This window comes from Pterocles gutturalis, unplaced genomic scaffold, assembly GCF_000699245.1.
Source record: "Pterocles gutturalis isolate BGI_N339 unplaced genomic scaffold, ASM69924v1 scaffold2630, whole genome shotgun sequence".
In the NCBI taxonomy this organism is placed as follows: domain Eukaryota; kingdom Metazoa; phylum Chordata; class Aves; order Pterocliformes; family Pteroclidae; genus Pterocles; species Pterocles gutturalis.
Window position 1 is genome coordinate 22,723 of NW_010143077.1, and position 13,201 is coordinate 35,923.

At 44.5% G+C, this 13,201-nt stretch overlaps 1 protein-coding gene across 2 annotated transcripts in view; it reads right to left on the reverse strand.

Moving 5' to 3' along the window:
• The window catches only part of PRR5 (proline rich 5 (renal)), a 70,142-nt gene that overhangs the window by 4,463 nt on the left and 52,478 nt on the right, over positions 1-13,201 (reverse strand). The gene's annotated exons all lie outside the window — the stretch shown is intronic.

Below are 13,201 nucleotides of genomic sequence, written 5' to 3' on the forward strand. Positions count from 1 at the left end.
TTTCTGCTATTGCAATCTTATACCAACTTCCTGAATGAACTACTGCCGAGCGCTGCACCAGCAGCTGGTACCACAGGGTGTCACTGCCATCTAAGCAATACCAATAGGGTACAGAAGAAGATGAAACTGAGACTCTCAGAAATATTTCTTCGAGGATATTTTCGACAAGAAACATTTATAGTGAAGCAGTTTGTATCTCCTTCTGCACCCCCTCTCTGGCACTTACCATTATCCAGGCAAAAGTCACATTCTAACTAGCATGGTAAGATTCACCCATAGGCAAAATCTTTTGCCCTTAGTTGTTAACTCTGCACTTTCACCCAAAATGGCCTTATAAGGCTGCAGAGGTGACAGGAAAACCCTGTGGAGCTGCAGTCTCCCTTCCACTTACAGCTGCAGCGTATGTGCTCCTGTGCAGTCTGAGCAGAGCACTGCATACTCATGTGCAGGATTCTGCTTGCACCCCGAATTCCCATTTTAGTGTGTTTCTATGTGGCCATATGTTTGACGTATTCTGTTGCAGAATTAAGATCCTAAATGTCATACTCAGCAAGATGTTTGCTTGAATTTAGCAGAATTCCAGATTTCATAACATGTCCCTGAATTATTGTAAAAAGAAACATGTTAGGATGAAAGCCTCTAGAGAGCAATACGCAGATCAAAAGAGTAAAATTGCAACGCTTCCTTCAGCATGTGAAAGGATCCTGATGTTCAGGATGTATTTGCTGCTCAGTATGATTCACCAACCAGTGTCTACGGGTGACTGTCGGCCTGCAACATGTCTGTGAATGGCTTACTTCACCTCTTGGCTGCTGTGCTGCCTGAATGCTGCCTGGCGTTACTTGATACAGGTTTATGAACGGAAAATAAATAATGGCCAACAGACAACAGATAGAATTTGGATCTCAATAGGTTTTAAGTAATGAATCTTTGGAGATGAGCTACGTTCTGCAAAACTTTGGAAGAGTCACAAATACAAATATGAACACAAGGGCACAGGAAGTGAATCTGAAAGCTTGCAAACACCAAAGTAACAGCAGAATGAGCCCATAGATATTCAACCAATCAAAACCAGACACAAAGAATACAGGAATAATTCAGAAGAGTTAGTGAAGGTGCACATATTATTTCAAAGCAATCGTTGGCCTATATCAGAGAAAACATTTCAAATAACAGGAGGAAAGGTCTCAATTTTTTCCATGTTGAGATCTCCAGGTTTTCCCCTCCTGTCTTGCTGGGATTGAGCTAAGATCTTTTCAGTTCTCAAAAGGGCAACGTGCCTGCTACCTTTCTACATATTCACAATTGTATCAAGCTCTTAACCCACTGGCAAAGGCCAGTGTGTTAGGCCATCTTCTCCAGGCTCCCACTCCAATTACCTCTGGAACTGGTCTCCTGAATGTGACATGTAATACTCATGGCAAAAGCCAGTGATATTTCGCATTGCTCATGCTCAGACTTGGTGGTAAGGATTTATTTACTTTTCTGCCAATTAAGTATTTTGATACTTGTGAAAAAGTGTGTCTAAATATCACCTTTGGAGAATGGAACCCAGTAATTTACTAGTATTGTGCTATCCACAAAACAACTCGTAACACTAGCAGAACTGCAACACTGCATAACTCCTTGTCCAGTGGCATCTTAACCCTGTCCGATTTCCTGTTGGCCTTATATGCCTGAAAGTTCTTTTGGTTTCCCTCTTGGTTGTAAATTATGTGTTCTGCTTTACACTCCTTCTTCCCTGATGAACACCTCAAAAGCCCGAATTGTATTCTGCATTGACTGCTGCTCTGGCAGGGATACAAGGAGGCTTCCAGAAGCTCTGTTGGGTTGGGGTAGGCTCCTGTGGTGAGCTGAGAGGATGAAGACTCAACCCCTGAGCTCTGGCTGCTGCGACACCTCTCCGTCACAGGGCTGGGGAGCAGCTGTGCTGGGGCATGGATTTGCCTTGTCCCTACCACTGTTGTCCTGCAGCTGCTGTGCCTGGAGAGCCCGTTGGTTCACTGGTCCCAAGAAACACCCTCTTCTCTCAAAATCCCAGTCCCCTAACCACTTGTATCAGCTTCTTCAGTCTCACCCTCAATCTCCATTCCTGTTCTCCCAAGAGCAGAGTTGATCTCCATCTGCCTTTTCACTTCAGCCTCTTTTAGTTCCCACCTTTGAAGTGAGGAGACCACAAAATACCACCTTTACAGTGTAAAACCACCCTGTGTGAACACAGCCTACCATTAATCCTCAGCTCTGCAATCACCATGGGATGCTTTTCAAAACATACTGAAAAGTCATAAAACATCTGTCATCTGCTGGAGCCACAGTGACTTCTCTTCTGCTCTGCATCATGGTACAAATGTGCTGTATCCACCTGTGACATCCTTCCTGCATTGGCCATTGTTCCAGGCCTTCCTGCAGGCACTGGAGGGGGCAGTTCCCTTAAACAATTTTCTTGGTGTGGAGCTTCTGTGAGAGCAGGAGCGTAACAGGCTGCAGACCATGTCCTGAACTTGTAAAAGAGTGATTTTCCTGCATTTATTTCTGCTGCGTTATTCAGTGATAAACATCCTCTGGGCCTCTATTTAACCAAACACATATACATCCCAATATTCAGCAAGGATTGTCGCAGCTTTCCAAACCCAAACTTTTCATATGACCTAAATGACACCATCACTTATTTATGAATTACCTCAGCCAGAGTGTCCCAGAGAAGTGTCTGGAGACTTGGAGCAAACTGGGGCCACCTCCACCTGGCTGCAGCCTCTGCCCAGGAGCAGGACTGCAGTCACAATGTGCCGCTCATGAAGCCAAATATCCCCTGATCCAAAGCCAGCTGGTCCTTGCTGCAGCTGTGTTGACATGACATGGTGGGGAAGTGTCCTGACCTCAGGGTCTGGACTGTAGGCTGTCAAAAGTTTGGGTCACAAGGTGTAAGGTAGCCCCTGCTCCTCTTCATGAGCTTTTAAGATCATGGCCCAGGAAGCAGGTAGCTGCAGGTTCAGCCAAAGGTAAAAAACAGGGGCAGGGCTGCTCCACATTTGGAGAAAGCGAGGCTTTTGAATTCTGCAATTCTTTCAGTTTAGCTTCTTTAGTGAACCCCAGGCATGGCTGGTACTGCACTTGGTACAGCTGAAGGAGAGCCAGAGAGGGGCTTGCTGTGGCACATGCACCTCTGAGCCAGCTGGCAGCAAGTGGTCCCAGGAGACAGGCAGCAGCAAGCCCACAGCAACAGGGGCTGCAGCAGGTCCCATGGGCTGTGGAGGGGCTTGCAGAGTCCCAGCTGTTACTGCCTCACTGCTATTACTATCCAGCATAGCTGGGTTAGAGAAAGGGTCTGAAATGGTAACTGACCTGCCAATTCTTGTTAACACAGCAGTGTGCAAATCTCACTTCAGGGGTACTGCAATTCAGCACTGTATGGGGCTGAGGGGGTCAAGGAGCTTCAAGGGGAAGGATGGACACCTCCTAAAACACATCAGCTTTAGCAGACCTGGACAAGCTTCTGTTTTGCTTCAGCTGCCAGCCCCAAGGGTGCATTTAAACTCCTTTCTGACAGAGGTTTCCCCCCCCATCCATTGTGCCATGTGTGAAATCACTTTGTGTGACACCAAATTAGGCACTTGTGGTAGAAGTTGAAGATGGAACAAAGTATGGTTAATAATGCTTTATATATCTATATGTAAATACAGATAGATAGGTCTATGTGTATAGACATCTCTGCATCTGTCTACATGGATATCTATATGTACTTAAAGATATATGAAGTCCTTTTTAGACCCTTTCCCAAATTCGTAAGTGGTTGTGCTTATAAAGGCAAAATTAGCTGTAGAGTAAAGCCAACTTGGGATTGTTATCTGTGTCACATAGTTTCTGAAAAACTGATAGCAGGACCTAAAACTCACCAATAAAATATTTTTTTTAAAAGTATTTTCCTGTTATTTTGGCAGCTCATGGTTCTTCTTGTACTTACTGCTTGGTGCCTTACTAGTTTGGTATGTCACTATATAGCAATAAAGCAGAAGTCAGATCTAGCAGGCTGGTTGCTTAGCTTACAGGAATCTATGTCATAATTTGGAGGAAAAAAGAAAACTTGGAGCATTATTAGTAAAACAGAGACTCTACCCTTATCTTTTATGCAATATTTGTTCTGCAGACATGCAAAAACTTACTTTAAAAGATAACCGTGACCTTTCACGAACCCAATTTCATTTTAGAAGGAGAGTTTCATGCTTCTCTGCAAGTGTTAGATGTATCTATTAAATTCTTTTCAAAGGCCTTGCCTGACCTATTTATTTCTCAATTGAGGGCCAAAATAGCTCAATATCAAATAGCTGCAAGCACCTTAGTACTTCCAGAAGAGGGTAGCCGCTGGATCAAATCCTCATCTTGGTCACACAGTTTTGAAATGCAACAAGAGTCACCTCATTATCTTTGGTGGTATTACAACGTAATATTATGACAAGAGTCTGCCCTACTCTCAAGGAATGGATAATGGGGATTTGAGTTCTGAATATGTGAATACCACTGCAAACGGAAAAGCTCTATACTCAGCATCAAGAAGGGAGGCATGTCTTTCTGCATGTAACACAGCATCCAAGTCCCTTCATCGACTTGCAATTAAATCCTTTTGAAACAAAAAAAAATGTCTATAGTAGCCTGAAAGCATTAAAAGGATCCTATGCACTACTATTTTTGACATGTAGATCCATATGCACTCCCACAAGGAACATATGCCCTAAAGACTACAGGTTATTGAGGTAGCTACTTTATGAAGCTAAAAAAAACTGTGGCCCCAGCCACGTGCGTGTCCCCTGTTGCTGCATTCGAGTATGTTTCTGGAACAAGACATTCCTTGTGTTTGGGAACAAAACCCCGTGAGTCAAAACCCTAAGTCTTTCCAGCGGGAATGGATGCACCAAACTGCTCTGGTTTTCACCCCTGTTAATTTAGTAAGCTAACCACAAACTCCTGCTGTTTTTGAAGGACACCAGGCCTTTATATGAAACCACAGGGGAAAGAATAAATTTGTCTTTTGGCACTGCTAATAAACAGATACGTTCAAAAGAATAGCGGGGGATTTAATAACCCCACATAAGGCCAGAGCCTCATTTTTCAATATATAGGACTTCTCTAAGCCTGAAAGTGGTCCTAAAGTGGATGCCACTCCAGGCAGGCATTTAAAGACTCAAATACAACATTAAAACCTGCCTAAGGCTAAGGTTTATAGACTTTTAACCTTTGCATGCTGTACAACAAAGATGGATTGCTTTGAAGATTTTTTTAATGAACATATGTTTTAACAAAAAGTACTATTAAGCCATTATAAACATTGTATCTAAGTGCAGGCTATGTGACTTGCAAAGTTGCCAGAAACCTAGTCTCTACTTAGGTAACATTTGCCACAATTTTTTCTCACCAGAAAAAAAGTATCAAGTGTCTTTGCTTTAATTTACCATGGCAATGAAATAACCACAATCACAACTCTTTATTTCTATATCCTATTAATATTAATTTTTGACACCCTGCTCTTCTCTTCATAGGCAGAGAACAGTGATAGTAGCATGCAAGCAGGCGAACCTGCCATTGATCCAACTTGGTGTAAGGTGCGAGCCTGCCTGCAGCCTTTGCCCCTGTGCAACCAGGTGGTCGTGGCTGCATACTCCTCAATGGTCCAGCTCTGTCTTTTTATTCATCACCATAACTGAAAACCTTTAATTTTTGGTAAAAAATAAGACACCTAAAATATAACCAGATGGTACCAGCACTTCCAAACGAATGGTCCAAAATGACCATAAACCTGTCTGCACTAAGTCCAGCCCACTGGGGAGGTGTTCAGCCTGCATCAAAGGAGCCCAGAAATTATTTGCCTTCCAAGACTTTTCACCTGGTGTTGGCTACTTCATTTTCTGAGGCTCTGGTGAAAAACCCAGACATGAAGCAATTTCCAAAAACAGTCATAGCCATGAAAAACTCTTTAGGCTGATGATGGTCTGGTATGTCTCATTAGACAGCCTGGCTAAATTAGGACACTGAGTTTTAGGCTTCCCATGCTCCTGTGAGCAGATGTAGGACATCTTATGGAAAAGACCTGGCTTGTGAAGCCCTGCCATGTGGCAGAAAGGGAGTTGGTTTTGTGTGTCATTTGCTGCTTATGCCTCTCATTTCTCACTCCAAAAACTGGATGCGAAGCTGCACGTCTCCTTTCTACCTGTATTAGGGAGCAAAGAGGTGGCAAAACCTCACTGTTTCAGTGGCAAAAACTGAGGGCAAACCCCCACTGCTAACAGCCTGCCCAGGGAGACCAACAATGAAATACAGCCCTAGGAGCAGAGACTGCTCCTGTGCCACAGAGCTGCATCAGCTTCCACCCCGTTGCTCTGTGAGTTACAGCCTGCTCACAAGTGCTTGCTAGCACAGCACTAAGTAGAATAAAGATTAAATTTTCTTCTCAAGTACTCCTGATGGGCAGAGCAGCCATGAGCAGACTAATAGTCTATTCAAAACTTCATCCAACTGTCTTGAAATCTTGGGAACTGGTGGGTTACACTGACTGAAAAATTATTTACCCTAAAAAACCTGCAATGCGTTGCCCTCTTAATGGCAGGTGAGGCACCAGACCAGAGAACTCAGCACATAAATCACAACAGTTGGAAACAAAAGAGCTACAAGCTAAAGGTGTCTCGTCCTCTGGCTATCAGGCACACCTCATCCCTGATGTCTCGTGTGCCAAGAAGCTACAAATAAACCTAGCTGCTGGCTGCTCTTTCTGCTGCCTGGCAGCTTTTTGTTGATGCTCAGCTCATGTTATTCCACTTCGACATCTTAGCTGGCATGGACATCACTCTCTCATGCCTAACTCCTTTCGTTTTAACCCTTTGCTTCATCCCCTTGACATCTGCTGTTTCGTAATACCCCACATCCATCCTGAGCTCCTCTTTCAGGCCCTAGGCAAGCCCTCTGCCATCTGCTGAGCATCTCTGCTGTATGAGCCTCCCTGTATTCATCTTTACTGCAGGCTGCTTTGGTTGGACAACTGCAAGTTGCCCCAAGTAACTCCTTACTCATCTGTGTCTGAAAATAATCATAAACCACTATTAAATACCAAACTGCTTTCAACTGACTAGGAGTAATTTAGTGTTTTGCTAAATACTTATAAAAGGTCATAGGACCTCTACAGTTTCCAGTTCTGACTAATAGCAGCCACCGCTAGTAACATCTAGAAATTGTGTATCACTCAGTTGTTGTTCACCTCCCTCTTTAGCACAGAGTATTAAAGGCCCATTTACCTAATAACTTATACATTAAAAGGTATCTCCAGTGTCTAAGTGTACCCTAACAACTGGACATAATGGCAGGAACTCCTCCATGCCCACCTGCAACCGTAGATATGCTGAAGTATACATTGGTCATTGATTAAATGATGCAGCACTCAACATGAGCTTTAATGCTTCAGCTGATCAGCATGTTTACATAAGAGTGCCGGTGCAGAAGACTGCCTTCTGTCTCAACTGATAAAGTGCTGGATAGCTTTTAAATGAAAAATAGAATAGAATAAAATAAAACATAAATAAAAACCTGTCTTCCCCCCGGTCAGGGTGGACCCAAGCCCAGCACTCTGCCAGGAGGAGATACGGCACTGAAGGAGGCACAGCAGGTCCTGGTGTTTGATGTGGAAGCAGCTCTACCACAGGGGATACCAAGCAGCAACAGCTGTGAGCTAGATCCTGGGTTACTGACTTCTGCACTCAGGAAAGAAAGGAGTAAAAGCCAGACTTCTGGTAACAAAGTCATTTCAGCAACCATTACTCTTGGTGATTTGATGGCCCAGAAGAGCGAAGTCCTGCCCATGGGACAGGAAGCAGCTGTGCATGGCTCAGGTCATGGCCAAATAACACACCTCGAACCTCAGTCTGCTGGGGCACCCTTGATGGCTGGCCTCCACCCTGGTCTACCAATGGGAGGTGTGACCTACCGCCTGCTGAAGCGGCCCTGACCTGGTGCTATGTGAAAAGAAACATGCTGCCGGAAGCGTTTACACGGTCAGGCCCAAACGCAAAGTGAGGTCCTGGCCTCATGTACTGCCCTGTCTTAACCACAGAGGAAAACAGCTATAAAATGTAACAATTTTCTGCTAAAAAGCAGCAGATTCCTTGGAGGAAAGAAAAATGCATTAAGAACCACTGGCGAAAAGTCAGATCAATATGACTGAAAGAAACACACACGCAGCGGCGATAATCTGACAAATACTTGACAATAATAGTTGCCCAACTCCTCCCAGGGAAAACTGAAATTAAAAGTCACAAGACATACCGCAAGGCAGACACAGAATAATATCTACAGTGAAAACACACTTTACTCAGCCAACACTGCTGGTGGAGAATTGATAAAGGTGTGCAGACTGCAGCGCACACCCTGGTGACCACATAAACGGCAAGATCTGCTTCTTATTTTAGTCAAAGAGATAGTAGCAGCCTTGCTTGTAAGAGATTTGGAAACCAGTGCCCTTACAGGCCATGACTACTTGTTATCCCACTTTGGTGCATGCAACACCTTTCATTGCATCATCTCTGGCCTGCTCTGACACAGAGCAACCTGGTCTCAGGGCAGGCATGAAACCACTGTGAGGAGGAATCGGGGACAAATGGGCCACCAGTCCTTGCCATGTGCACCACTGGTGACACAGCATGTGCTCCCAGTTATGCTATGGGTCAGGTTCTGGACTGAGGTCTGCATCCCTCCATCTTCCTTTGAATAGACACATGCCCATACTTAATATCATCTAATAGTTAATCATCTAATTTTTACTGATAATGCAATACTCACACACAAACCTATGGTAGCAAAGTTACATTATAGTTTACTCAGTTGAGAAGTGGCTTAAGGAGCGGTCCCCAGGTGTGCAGAACTTTCGTTTTCTCTACAGCACTGTGGCACTTTCATTGAGCAAGCCCACCCAGCCTTGTGCTTTGGAGGATACCACAGTGGCTCTCAGAGCAGCAACTGTAGCCCAGACAGCTGAAGCCGTCCTGTGCTCAGCTGTTCAGAACTGCTGCTCTTATCTGCACTGCAGAGGATCATTGTGGGAGTCTTCTGCTCACATTTACTCCATCTTCAGCTAACGTGCACAACACTCTACTGAAAAACTCGAAGAGCTCACTCTTATATCCCCTGCAGAAACTCCCTGGGCTCCAACACAAAATCAGGAAGCCCAAGTAGATGGAGATACTGGGCTCCCTCACCCTCAACTGCCCACCTTATTCCCTGGGAGTCAAACCTGCAAACCAAATCCTGCAGTATTATACAAATGTAATTACGTTTGTGGAACAGCATCTGGCCTCCATTTACACACAGAGCAAATGCAAACTCATGAGTAAACTCATGGAAGTAGCAGATGTGATAACCCATTCTTCTCAGCCTTTGCAGTCTTGACACCAAGGGTCACACAGTGTGCAGAATCAGCTGTGCAGTGTCAGACCAAAAGTTAGCTAAATTCAACATTTTCTTGCTAACAGTGATAGCATGAGAAGTGCACGGGCAAAAAAAAGGAAACGGAGCACACTCAGTGCAGGCTTTCTGATAGAATAAGTTGGTGCTTCTGGCAAATAGTGATGTAAAAACATGCTGCATGGGACTTTGCAGTAGCCCTTAAGTATAAACAATCTGTTCTAGAAATTATTTAACCAACAAGATTAAGATGGTCAATAATTGATAACTAGCCTCCAGAAATAAAGAACCAGCCTAACTACTGAGTCCTCTGATTAGGGGAGAGGATGGATTTCTTTGGTACTTCCGCTAAATGCTTTTCTTGTGTAGTTGCAGCTTTCCTGTTTAGGTGACTGCAACGCTGAACCCTTCTGCTGTCCAACAGAGAAGGACAAGACTGTTGACAACAATCGCTCAGCTTAACTCTGAATGTTACTTGCAGTTAAGTGGAACTATGCTGACTGACATCAGCTGTCAGTCCAGCCCAAGCCAGCAAGGGTGAAAACAGACAAGACATGGAGAAAGTGATGCATTTTTCCATTTATATTGATGAAATCCTAATGTTCACAGAAACACAGAATGGCTAAGGCTGGGAGGGACCTCTGAAGTCAGCTGGTCCAACACTGCTGCTCAAGCAGAGCCACCTAAAGCCAGTTGCCCAGGACCATGTCCAGACGTCTTCTGAATGTTTCCAAGGAGGGAGACTCCCCCACCTCTCTAGGCAACCTGTGCCAGTGCTCAGTCACCCTCACAGGAAGACAGTTTTTCCTCACATTCAGAGGGACCCTCCTGTGTTTCAGTTTGTGTTCATTGCTCCTGGTCCTGTCACTGAGCACCACTGCGAAAAGCTTGGCCTCATCTTCTTTACATTCCTCCTCCAGGTATTTATAACAACTGATAAGATCCCCCTGATCCTTCTCTTCTCCAGGATGAATGGTCCCAGCTCTCCCAGCTTTCCTCATATGAGAAATGCTCCTGTCCCTTTATCATCTCCACGGTCCTTTGTTGTACTCTCTCCAGTATGTCCATGTCTCTCTTGTAATGAGGAGCCCAGAATTGGACACAGCACTCCAGGTGAGGCCTCATGAGTGCTGAACAGAAGGGAAAGATCACCTCCCTCGACCTGCTGACAATACTTTGTCTAATGCAGCCCAGGACACCATTAGCCTTCTTTGCAGCAAGGGCACATTACAGGCCCAAGTTCTTCTGCTAGCTTAAATGGAGCTCAGCCGTCCAAGAGCTTCAAGTCCCACAAAAACATTGAGTAAAGTTTGGGAACTCATTGAGGGGGACTACAAGATCAATTGGTCCCTTGAGAAGCTTTAACATGAGCCAGCAATATGTGCTTGCAGCCCAAGCAACTGAAAACCAACTGTATCCTGGGCTGCAACAAAAGAAGTGTGACCAGCAGGTTGAGGGAGGTGATTCTCCCCCTCTGTTCCACTCTTGTGGGTCCCCACCGGGAGCACTGTGTTCAGCTGTGGGACCCCTAACATAAAAGACATGGGACCTGTTGGAGGGAGTCCAGAGGAGCACCACAAAAATGATCAGAGGGCTGGAGCACCTCCCGTACGAGGACAGGCTGAGGGGGTTGGGGTTGTTTAGCCTGGAGAAGAGAAGGCTCCAGAGAGACCTTATAGCAGCCTTCCAGTCCCTGAAGGGGGCTACAGGAGAGATGGGGAGGCACTCTTTATCAGGGAGTATAGCAATAGGATGAGGGGTAACAGTTTTTAAGCTGAAAGAGGGTAGATTTAGATTGGATATTAGGAGGAAGTTCTTTACAGTGAGGGTGGTGAGACACTGGAACAGGTTGCCCAAAGAAGTCATGGATGCCCCATCCCTGGAGGTGTTCAAGGCCAGGCTGGACGAGGCTTTGAGCAACCTGGTCTAGTAGGAGGTGTCCCTGCCCATGGCAGGGGGGTTGGAACTCAATGATCTTTAAGGTCCCTTCCAACCCAAACCATTCTGTGATTGTGTGACTTTGAAGAGACATTTGGGTAAAAAGAAATGCACTGCATCAAGCTAACTCAGAGCAGAAAGGGGTCAAGGATTGGGAGTTTAATCTTCCTGCTCCTGCTTCTAGCTCACTTGGCTGTGTTTGCCAGGATATAAAGTTTCAGGTACTTCCCCCTGGGTTTCCCTGATGATTCATGCCACTTTCATCCCAAGCAGACAACTCAGACAGTTTTAGCCTTTAGGAAACAGACTCAAAACAGGACAAAAACTGCTTCAAGCAGGGACTAAACTTTGCTTTGTCCAAGCCTGTGTTGACTAAGCTGAACCTGATCCACTTAAACTATGTGTGCCCTCTTCCCTGTGGGGGTTTCTCTGTAACAGTCCAAAGGAAGAATGAGAAAATGTGTCTGGGCTAGGAGGAAATGGAGGCCACACCTTTGCAGACTGGAACAGGCTGGAAGAAAGCAGCTTCTCCTCTTGGAGGGCTATCTGCAAACCCAGTGAAGAGGACTAACAATTCATAATGGACTCATTTTCAGTAAACTTCTAAGACTATGCTATATGTATTTGCAAACAGGTATATCTCATGGCAGAAGGAAATGTGAAAAGTAAGACTTGTACATCAAATTCTCAATCGCTTTAAGTCTAAATAACTCCTGTTAGGTTAAAAATTTTATACTAGTTTATAATCACGGGAGGCCATGCCCTATGCATTACATGTCCATTCCTAGGCACTGGTATCCTTTTTGCACATTTTGGACAGATGCAGCTGCACAATTCATGGCTGTATTGTTATGAGCCCTTGGAGGTGTTGCCCCACATTATTTTTTCCTCTCTTCATTTTATCCGAAGCCACTGGCATACTGGTAAAGACTAAAATATTTGAAGCGTTTAATAATTTCTTGTCTCATCTATGCCTCTTGCTTTTTTCATAGCAACAGTGTTCACAGGAGGGAGAGACAGAGAAGCCTTCCATTGCTGTATTGACAGAAGTCAGCACTTCAAATCCCTGTGACTGCCTCAGAAATAAAGATCTTGTCAAATTCACTTTAATCTCCAGCAAGTGCCAAGTTATGTCAACGTCAGCGTGAGAAGCTGCTCTGTCTCTCTCTTCCTTTCATTGGTGGCACTGAGATGCAGACAAAAGGAAGACAAAACACCAAGACACAGTTTGTGTTCAGCTGGTGAGTTTTTCAAATAGCTTGGCTGCAGAAAGATAGCAATAGGATTTTTCTTTCCAGAAAGGATGAGACACTAAGAAGAGGCTAGTCTTCTCCTCACCCACAGATATCCAATGTGTTATTTTTCTTTTAACTGTTACTGAACATTTTATATGAGGCTGCAAAAGACAAAGCAGAAGATGAAGACTGAAGATAAGTAAAAGGTATTAAATGATTAGAAGGAAGTTACTTTGAGGCTTTAAATGCAGTACCTAGGATCCTGCAGGAGCTGAGCAGCCAGTTTGCTAATAAAGATTCAACAAAAAAAAAAAAATAGTATGCATTTCTGCCTTTCATAGTTTCAGGGCCAGAGGCTGTCTGATTACCAGCTAAGTGACTCCCCTGGGCACAGACAAGAACTGCAATCATCTCCGTCAAATAAGATAATGTGACTTTAAAATAACCCACCAAATGAACCTATGCAGAGGTGAGTGTCTCTGAAGAGCTGTTTATGGAATAAATTTGAGCTGGAGTTATTTTATCTGCATTTACAAATGTTCTAGCACTGCCACATTACACTCACGGGCAAACACATACATGTGCAGTCTCAT